The sequence below is a fragment of the Dipodomys spectabilis genome, unplaced genomic scaffold (assembly GCF_019054845.1).
Source record: "Dipodomys spectabilis isolate Male_0828 unplaced genomic scaffold, ASM1905484v1 ptg000017l, whole genome shotgun sequence".
NCBI lineage: Eukaryota > Metazoa > Chordata > Mammalia > Rodentia > Heteromyidae > Dipodomys > Dipodomys spectabilis.
The window spans coordinates 7,745,366-7,755,605 of NW_024870694.1; the positions used below are offsets into that span (position 1 = coordinate 7,745,366).

At 44.5% G+C, this 10,240-nt stretch overlaps 1 protein-coding gene across 5 annotated transcripts in view; it reads right to left on the bottom strand.

Annotated features, from left to right (window-relative positions):
• Positions 1-10,024, bottom strand: part of Mylk (myosin light chain kinase) — a 194,531-nt gene extending 184,507 nt beyond the window's left edge. The window contains exon 1 of one of the 5 annotated variants that reach the window (XM_042667365.1): positions 9,949-10,024. The gene's annotated coding sequence lies outside the window, so the exon portion shown is untranslated. Of the gene's footprint in view, positions 1-3,784; positions 3,999-9,948 lie in introns of those variants that run through there. The other 4 variants (XM_042667361.1, XM_042667374.1, XM_042667379.1 and 1 more) reach the window with 4 other exon arrangements.
• Positions 10,025-10,240: the final 216 nt, after the last annotated feature.

Genomic DNA, 10,240 nt, shown 5'->3' on the forward strand with positions numbered 1-10,240 from the left:
TTCCCATGAAATCAATGTCTTTAGCTACCACACTGAGTGAGAGAATGTGGTATTTGTCATTCTGTGCTTAACTATTTTATTTAGCATAGTATCCTTCATCCATGTTGTCACAATGAACATGATTTCTTTTTCCTTTTTTTAGGTGAAAGTCAATACTAGGATTGGAACCCAGGGCTTTGTCTTGCTTGGTAGGTGTTCTACTCTTGAGCCATGCTCCCAGCCATTTTTTGGTTTTAGTTATTTTTCAGATAAAGTCTCATGCTTTTTGGCCAGAGTTGAGCTTACTGCAAAAATCTTATTTTTCCTATGCCATGTATGCATCTGTGACCATAACCATGAGCCCAACTTGTTTGTTGAGAAGTCTCACTAGCTTTTTGCCCTGGTTTGTCTCAAACTTCAATCCTCTTGATCTCTGCCTCCTGAGTAGCTGGGATTTTAAGTATTCGCCCTTTTTATAGGTCATAATTAATAGTTCACTATTATATATATCTTACATATATATACATACATTTATATGTAATATTTTTCTAACTAGTCATTTATCACTAGCAACCCAGATAATTCCATTATTGTGAATTATGCTGTGGGATTCTTTTTGTTTGTTTTGGTGCCAGTCCCAAGTCTTGAACTCAGGGCCTAGGCACTATCCTTGTGCTTTTTGCTCATGGCTAGCACTTTACCACTTGAATCACAGCTCTGCTTTGGCTTTTTTGGTAGTTAATTGGAGACATGAGTCACACGGGCTTTCTTGCCCAGTTTGGCTTTGAACTGTGATTTTCAGATCTCAGCTTCCTAAAACTAGAATTATAGGTGTGAGCTGTGGGATTTTTTTCACTTTTTTTTAAATTGTGAAAATACTGTATAGATGGGTTATAATTACATGAGTAAGCTAGGGATTTTTTTTAACACTGGTCCTGGGGCTTGAACTCTGGGCCTTGATGCTGTCCCTTAGCTCCTTTTGCTCAAGGCTAGTACTCTTCCATTTTAGCCACAGTATCACTTCCAACTTTTTCTGTGATTAATTGGAGATAAGAGTTTCATAGACTTTGCTGCCTGGGCTAGCTTCAAAATGCAATTTTCAGATCTCAGCCTCCTGACTAGCTAGGATTATAGGTGTGAGCCACCAGCACCTGACTTTGCTGTGGGGTTTTTGTATCTTGCCTAGCTACCTAGGACCACACTCAGAGAGAGAGGATACTTTCTTCTATATTTTATATTCCAATCAGGAAAATGACTCTTTGTGGAACCAGGGCTGAGATACAGGAGGAGCAGTTTATATAAGGCTCAGATTTTTATGACCCTGCCACAAATGCAGGGACACAGCAACTTTCCTGATGTGAGCTGGGTAAGTGATTTCCATTCTTAGCCTTAGTTTTCTGTCAAATGGGGTGGGAGAGAAGACTTGAATGGGAGCATAATGCCATAGACACTCACAAAAGGCCTCCAGTAAGTGGGAGATGGAGTGGCAGCCCTTTCACAAAGGGAAGCCATTTTCCCAAGGACAGATAAAAGCTGATGGGCCCCCTTATCTTCAGTTATGGGCACAGGAGGCAAAAGACAGAATTCCTGAAAGAGGTGGGAGGAGATCAGAGGGTGCTGGCAGCTTCAAGCAGTACTGCCCCATCTGATCTAATGGCACCATTCCATTATAAGGAGTAAGGGCCAACATGGTTCTCTGCCCCATCTCACCCAACCTAGCAATCCTGCAGGCATTTCTGACTCTCCCCTTCACGAAGGAAATTGGGGAGGCTCAGAAAGTCCAACATCACACAGCTCAGAAGTGAAAAACAAATCAATGTCAGATGCCAGTCCCACTATGTTGGCAACCTGGAGGCTTTGAGACCCAAACAAGACATTTCTCGCTCTTCCCAGTGACTAAATATGCAACAGGCAGATGCATGGGAGGTGCCGACAGGAAGAAGGGAAGGGGATATAGCTCCCTGTTATTGTTTAGATACAGTGTCCCTATAAAGGCGCACATGTTGAAGGTCTCCAGATGGTGAATCCAGTCATTGAGAGGTGATGCTACTTGTATCAATGGATGAAGCCACTGATAAGTTTCTAGACGAGTGGGCTGTTAGGAAGTGGGCATGGGTGGAGGGAGTAGGTCAGAGGGGTGTGCCTTTGAAGCTAACTTGTTCATAGTCTGTTTCTGCTCTCTGCTTCCTGGCCACTATAAGTTGAGCAGCCCAGCTCTACAAGGTCCTTCTACCATGATGCTTTGCCTCACCATAGGCCCATAAACAATGAAGCAAGCCAACTACAGGGTGAAACTAGGACCAAAATAACTCCTTCCTGTGTTTAAACCATTTGTCTCAGTTATTTATACAATGATGAGAAATTGAATCTCATTCTCCATTTTCTGCTCTTAGGCCTGGGTTTAGAAGGTGAAGACCCCTCATTTCTTGGGGGTGGGGGTGAGGGGCTGGAAACCAAGTGTGGTGAGATGAGGCCTGAATGCTTTCTACAAATCATTATGATTCATAACATGCACCAATGTGGCCAGCAGATTTCATTCTTTCTTTGTGTGTGAATAATAGTCCATTATAATATACATATATCTTATCTTTATACATTCATCCATCATTGACCACCTTGACCTGTTGAAGGCCAACCAAGACTCTAGGAACCCCTAGATGATTTCATCAATAGGGATCACAGCCATCTATCCTAGCAGGGGTCTGGCTTAAGGCTGAAGAGGCACAGGCAAGTCAAGGAAGCAAGAAAATAGTTTGTCCCTTGTTATGTGGTTCTCAAGAAGAACCAGAACCCAGTCCAAAACTGGCCAGTCACACCAAGCAGCTCACTCACCTCCAGCCCATTGCCTCACCCATTGCAATCATCAGCATAAACAGATTCTAGCCACATTGCCAACTAATAGCTACTAGAATATGTGGGGGGAAATAAACGACAAAATAAATCAAGCCAAATCATTCTTTCTCTGTAAATCCTTCATTAAAGCCTGTTAACCATATTTCATTATTTTTAAGTAGAGAGGCTGCATGATGTCTATATTAATTTGATCATCAGAGAGCAATGCTCGGTGGCTGCAATCAATCACATGAGCTGGGGGCTTCATACAATATCAGGTAAATCCAGATGGAAGGACAGCGTAAGAGAAAAATACTGGGGAAGGGATTGAAAGGGCAATCGTACAACAGCTGAAAGCCCCTTACTGATGTTTGAGCCAAAGCCTATCTCCAAATAAAGTCTCCACAAATAACACAATTTATTATTCACTCAAAGCAGCACTGAATTAATGGGACTTTAATGTGATCAAAAGCACTTTAAATCATCTCTTGAACCCAGAAGAGGGCACTTTCAACTGTGGCCAAAGGCAGAACAACTCTGAGGCCAAAAAAATATGGGGCAACAAACAAAAAGTAAAAATTCAGGGTTCTGGTCATCCAGCAAGTTAAGTTTGGAGAAGCCAGTCACACCTTTCCTATTCAACATAAATACACTGAAAGCAAGTTTGCAGCGCATCCTGGAAAATCTTCCCCGAATGGAGGGGCTTCCAGGCAAGCCTGGCAGCCTGCCACAGACCCCCTGAAGAATACACATCATAGACCATAAAACCACCCATGTGTGAACACTCCAGGCAGTGACAGCCCCACTAGCCCTCCTTAATCCTCCCTGCAATGTGCTCAAATCCTGACAAATGCCCTAATCACTTCATAATCCTGGAGTGAGCCGCTCCTCCGTTGTGCCAGGCTGGCTTGCCAAGACCCACCAGGGCAAAGTGGAGCAGGGCCACCCAATGGTATGTGGGGACACACCTTACCGTGGCCTCCTTCCGACTGTGGCAGGACGTGAGGCAGCTGCGTGTCACTGCTGTGCTGCTGAGATTCCTGTCCAAGGTCTGGCAAGAATGGAGAGGAAAGCTGAGTGCCACAGAGCCCAGGGCCAGACAGACAAAGTGAAGGGGCTTTGTTCTAACTCTGCTCGCAGATGTTGCAACTTGCCTTCTGCTGCCAAGCAGCCAACTTTGCTGGGAGATCTGTTGTTCTAATCCGCCCAGCTGGGGTGACCTTTGAAACCCCTGGCTGCCACTGCAGAGGCTCTCAGTGGAGTCCTGGAGAGCCAGGGGTGGAAGCTCACACAGGTTTTTACTTGCTCAGAGCTGCAGATTGCAATCTGAGCATGGAGCAAAGTAAGAACTGTGTCAGGCAGAGAGCTGAGCCCTCAAATGAGCTGGGCACACCCCCAACTCCACATCTGGTCTGGAATGTCACTCCAACCCCTTGGCACATCTGGCCTGGGATTAGCACCAGGGCTCACAAGACATTTGTCTCTTGAGACTCAGCTCTGTCTTCTTTCAACTGAAGAATCCTGGTTATGATCCCTAGAGGAAGAGGTAAGCCTCGGGAGCGGCCTGTGCTGTCATTCTAGGCAGGAATCAGGCTAAGATCTGAGCCAAACAGCCTACACCACGCCGTTCCACCTAGAGAGCCCCAGGAATCCTCTTCAGGGCATTCTGCACGGTGATACACAGGCCAGATCCCATCTCCTAGCATGCAGAATGTTCCCATAGTTCCCAGGGAATCACTTGTTCTAGGCAACCCACTCACCTAGGGACAAACTGTGAACATAAGCACCACTGTCATGTTAGATTCTTGAAGCAGTGCTCATGCGACTCTCCAGGTCAGTGGTTCTCAAGTGTTTTGGTCTCAAGACCCTTTTATGCTCCAAAAGAGCTTTTGTTTATGAATTATTGCTATCCAAATTTAGTAGGCCAAGCATGGTGGCTCATGGAATTCCAGCTACTTAGAAGGCAGACATAGGAGGATTGTGGTCCAAGATGAGCCTAGGCAAAATCATGAGACCCTATCTTAAAAACAAACTGACCCAGGGGCTGAGAAGTTGGCTCAGTGGTAGAGCGCTTGCCTTGCATGCCTGAGGCCCTGGGTTTGATTCCTCAGCACCACATAAGCAAAAAGAAAAAAGCCGGAAGTGGCGCTGTGGCTCAAGTGGTAGAGCGCTAGCCTTGAGCTGAAGAGCTGAGGGACAGCGCCCAGGCCCAGAGTTCAGGCCCCACAACTGGACCCCCCCCCCCCAAAAAAAAAAAAACTGACCCAGGCACTTGTGGCTTATAGCTACTCAGAAGGCTGAAATATGAGGAGTGTGGTTCAAAGCTCTGTGAGACTTTATCTCCAATTAATCACCAGAAAACCAAGAGTGGTACTGTGGCTCAAAGTGGTAGAGGGCTAGCCTTGAGCAAAAGAGCTCAGGGATAGTGCCCAGGCCCTGAGTTCAAGCCCCAACTAAAAACAAAACAAACAACAACAAAAAAAATAGGAAATGGAAAGACTTGGAAAAAATTCTATTAAGTGAAGAAGGCAGGCCCAAAGAAACGTAGGTTCCATGGTTTCCCTTATTTGCAATAACTAGTATATGTCTGAGACAAGCAGAAATAGTCAGATAAGTTGATGTTAAGAGAAATGAAACCCAAGATAAGGACTCAAGTGGTTTTTCTTTCTTGCTATTGTTTCTAACATGATGATTTCTTTGTTGCTTTGTATATCCATCCCCCACGGTATAACTCCTGTTTTCACTGTATTTGATGTTGGTATAATTTGGGGAGGGGAGGGGAAGGAAAAAACAAACTGTTTAAATAGGGATACAGGTAGACCCATTGTAACAATAAGATGTACAAGACGTTATGTCGAAAAATGAACTTTACAACTTTGGTGCAAGGGGGGAGGAGAAGGAGGGGCCAGAGGGGGGGGGGGAGGGGGGAGATGGGAAGGGATGGGAAGGGGAAACAAAGGAGGAGGCAATGCTTGATAAGAAATATACTCATTACCTTGCTCATATAATTGTAATCCCTCTGTACGGTATTTTCACAATTAAGATAAAAAGATTAAATGAAAGAGGAAAAAAAAAACCTAAGAGCCAAAGGACTAGAGGTATGTTCCAAGTGGAAGAGCACTTGCCTAGCAAACATGAGACCCTGAGTTTAAACCTTAGCACTACCAACAAATTAGTATATTAGAAACTGGAGTTGTGGCAAAAATGGTGGAGGGTCGGTCTGTCGAATACAGGGCTCTGAGTTCATACCTCTGTATAGATTTTAAAAAAAAGCCGGGCGCCAGAGGCTCTCGCCTGTAATCCTAGCTACTCAGGAGGCTGAGATCTGAGGATGGTAGTTCAAAGCCAGCCCGAGCAGGAAAGTCTGTGAGACTCTTATCTCCAATAAACCACTAGAAAACCGGAAGTGGCTCTGTGACTCAAGTGGTAGAGCGCTGGCCTTGAGCTGAAGAGCTGAGGGATAGTGCCCAAGCCCAGAGTTCAAGGCACCAGTGGTTCATGCCTGTAATCCTAGCTACTAAGGAGATCTGAGAATGATGGTTCAAAGCCAACCCAGGCAGTAAAGTCTATAAGACTCTTATCTCCAATTACCACCAGAAAGCTGGAAGTAGAGGTGTGACTCACAGTTGTAGAGTACTTAGCTTTGAGCTTAAAAGCTTAGGACAATACACAGGCCCTGAGTTCAAGCCCCATGACCAATGCAGGGCGGGGGGGGGGGGGGGGGGAGCCAGGGGGGGAATTTAGCAAGAAGTGCTGCTCAGTTCTGAATTATGGGTGTGTATTTGTGTGTGTTGCTGGGGTTGGAACCCAGAGCCTCATATATGCTTAAAAACCTGCCCCCTACTATTGAGCTGCAATCCAGCTTATATGTGTGGCTTAAAAGAAAACAAGTAGATTTTTCCTATCTGCTTCTGCATCTAGTCTATTGGGCCATCACAATACTTGTAGCTTCTGGGAGGGGCCACAGTACAGATAGATAATTAGAGATTTAAAAAACACAACATACCAAAAATAGTTTTGAGTTCATTGGCCTTGTAAGTGTCTCAAGGACCAATACGTATTTTAAAAATCCATCTTTAGGGCTGGGATATGTAGCTCAGTGACAAAGAGCTTGCCAGCAAGTGCAATGTCTTGGGTTTAATTCCCAGTACCAAAAAAGAAAAAAATACAAAAAAAAACCCTACAGTTTCTTTTTTAAAAGCCCAAACAGAAGAGTCTAGCTTTAGACTCCCTGTTAACATCTACTCTGACTCCTTAAAAGACAGCGGAGAGGAAGAAGTAGTGAAAAGTGAGAGGCTGTGTATAGCTGTAAAGGTCAGGGAGAAAGAGGGAAAATCAAGATCTAACTGGATTCCGTCTTTTCCTTCCAGAGAGAAGGTAGAACATTTGTCAGCAGAGAGAGGCACAGCTTGGGACCATACTGATGGGAATAGGTTCTTGGCCAATATTCTGGAAGGCCTTGCTTGTAAAGATGTCCCAACAGTCCATGGCTAACAGAAGTAGAAATTCATCAAAACCTGAGGCTGTTCACCCTGAGAAAATGAGGGAATTCAAACCTAGGTTCTCAGCTAGCATTTCTAATGGCAGGCAATGCAATTGAAAAGTCATTTTGAATTGGACAGAGCCAGGATCAAGGATTCAGAAGAAAACATAGATGTGTCTCTGTCAAATGTATTATGCCAAGCACATGGAGATTAAATATACTTCTGAGAACCAGATGTCAGTGTCTCTCCTGTCATCCTAGCTACTCAGGAGGCTGAACTTTGAGTATTATGGTACATAGTCAGCCCAGAAAGACATATCTGAGAGACTCTTATTTCTTTTTTTTTTTTTAATTTAATTTTATTTTTTTGTGAACATACTGTACAGAGGGGTTACAATTACATGGGCAGGATAATGCGTACATTTCTTATCAAGCATTGCAGCCTCCTCCTTTGTTTACCCTTCACATCCCTTCCCTACCTCCCTCCTACCCCCCCCCACCCAATCCTCCCTTCCCCCCCCCCCCCACCAACGTTGTAAATTTTGTTTTCGACATGACAACTTGTACTTCTCATTGTTGCAACAGGTCCACCTGTATCCTTAAACGACTTGTTTTTCCCCATCTCCTCCACAAGTTATACTGACATCAAATATAGTGAAAGCAGGGGTTATACTGTGGGGGAGGGACATACAAAGCAACAAAGAGATAATCTTATAAATGCGTTAGAAACAAATGCATGAAATAAAAAAGCATTAAAATACATATCTAAGGGTTCATTTTCCTAACATCACCTTATCTGACCTTTTCTACTTGACTCATCCATATACTAGATATTGCAAATAAGGGAAACCATGGGACCTATGTTTCTTTGGGCCTGGCTTACTTCACTTAATATAATTTTTTCCAAAGAGACTCTTATTTCTAACCAACAAAAAAGCTGGAAGTAGAACTGTGTCTCAAGTGGCAGAGCAGCAGCATTGGATGAAAAAGTGAAGTGAAAGCATGACAGCCCTGAATTCAAGCACCAGTAACAGTACAAAATAAATATATGCATGCGTGCGCACACAAACACACACACACACACGTCCGCACGCACACACGCATGCACACACGCACATACAAACATTCCTAAGAGATCAGTACAATGGACCAAATCACAGAAAAAATGTAAGTAAAAAGCAATTTGGAAGGCTGGGAAGGTGGCTCAGTGGTAGAGTGCTTGTCTTGCATGCATGAGGCCCTGGGTTCGATTCCTCAGCACCACATAAGTAGAAAAAGCCAGAAGTGGCGCTGTGGCTCAAGTGGTAGGACACTAGCCTTGAGCTGAAGAGCTTGAGGGACAACACCCAGGCCCAGAGTTCAGGCCCAATGACCCCCCCAAAAAAAAGCAAATTGGGCTCCAGATCTAAATAGCTGATGGAAAACACAATACAGAAGTCTGCCCCAATGTGAGAAGCTGGTCCCGTGTTCATCCTGTGCATCGAACCTGGCAATCTCATAATGGAGTGGTCATTGGATTAACATCTGTGTCCCAGTGGAACGTAAGTTACCCCAGGCCACAGGGCTGTGTGTTCTGCTCACTACTATAGCTTCAATGCCTATAATACCGCAAACCCATATTGTAGTAAGTTCTCAATAAACACTTGTAGGTTTCAACTTGCAAACTGTGACTCAATTCAATTTTATTGTCTAGAAAAATCTCATGATCACTAAAGAGTACACAATGAAAGGAACAGGGAAACAGGTCATAAAGATAATGAATCTACCTCCCTGAGCCCTATTCTATTTGGTTCCAGACACAGGGTGCTGGTCCAAGCCCTAAACCTGGCATGTGTCTTTTCTACTCTTTGCTTCTCACTCAGATTTTCTTTCTTTCTCTCCTTCCTTCCTTCCTTCCTTCCTTCCTTCCTTCCTTCCTTCCTTTCCTTTTCTTCCTTCTTTCCTTCCTTCTTTCTTTCTTTCTTTCTTTCTTTCTTTCTTTCTTTCTTTCTTTCTTCTTTCTTTCTTTCTTTCCTCTCATGGGGCTTGAACTCTGGGCCTGGGTGCTGTCCCTCAGCTCTTCAGGTCAAGGCAAGCACTCTACCACTTGAGCCACAGCACCACTTCCAGTTTTCTGGTGGTTTATTGGAGATAAGAGTTTCATGGACTTTCCTGCCTGGGCTGGCTTTGAACCATGATCCCCCGATCCCAGCCTCCTGAGTAGCTAGGATTACAGGCATGAGCCACTGTCTCCCAGCAATCACTCAGATTTCCTGTCTGTGAAATAGGCATGTCATGCTACATCCTGGGCATCATCTCTAGGCTTTCGTTGGCATCTCCTGGCTACTTAAATCTGCATTTTCAAGAAAGTGTGTAAAGCCAGCTTACACTTGCCCCACACTTCTAAGTTCTTCTCCCAGTCACCAGACAGCTTCTCCCTGCCCACATCTTCCTGGGCCTTCACTCACAGAATATACATAGCAGAGTGGCTAGTATCCTAACGGCAGATGAGCTGCTCATGTCAGCAAGACTACATCAGCATATCAGCAAGCCATAATAGGAGAGATTGTCACTCTCCAGTGCAACGAGCGCCCACATTTTTTACAGACAGGTATTTTTAAGTGGTCTTAAATATATACACAGACAAACAAACAAAATCAAATAAACATACCCACTGCACACACTCAGAATAAGTGTGGCCTGGTCTCCTGGAGCTGTTCTCTTCCTGCTGGGACTTCTGCTTAAGTTGGAATTTAATGACAAGAGGCTGAGAGAAAGTTTCAGCAATACAAGTCACATGTGAAAGAAACCAAACTAGAACCAGAAACTAAATCAGCCAAATGCACATTGTAGCCACAATCCCAAAGCGCATGCATCTCATTAGCACATATCACTGACTGCCTGAGGCATTCCGTGGGGACAAGTCTCCCAAGGAGGGGGACAGAACGCACTGTGTATGGGTGGGGC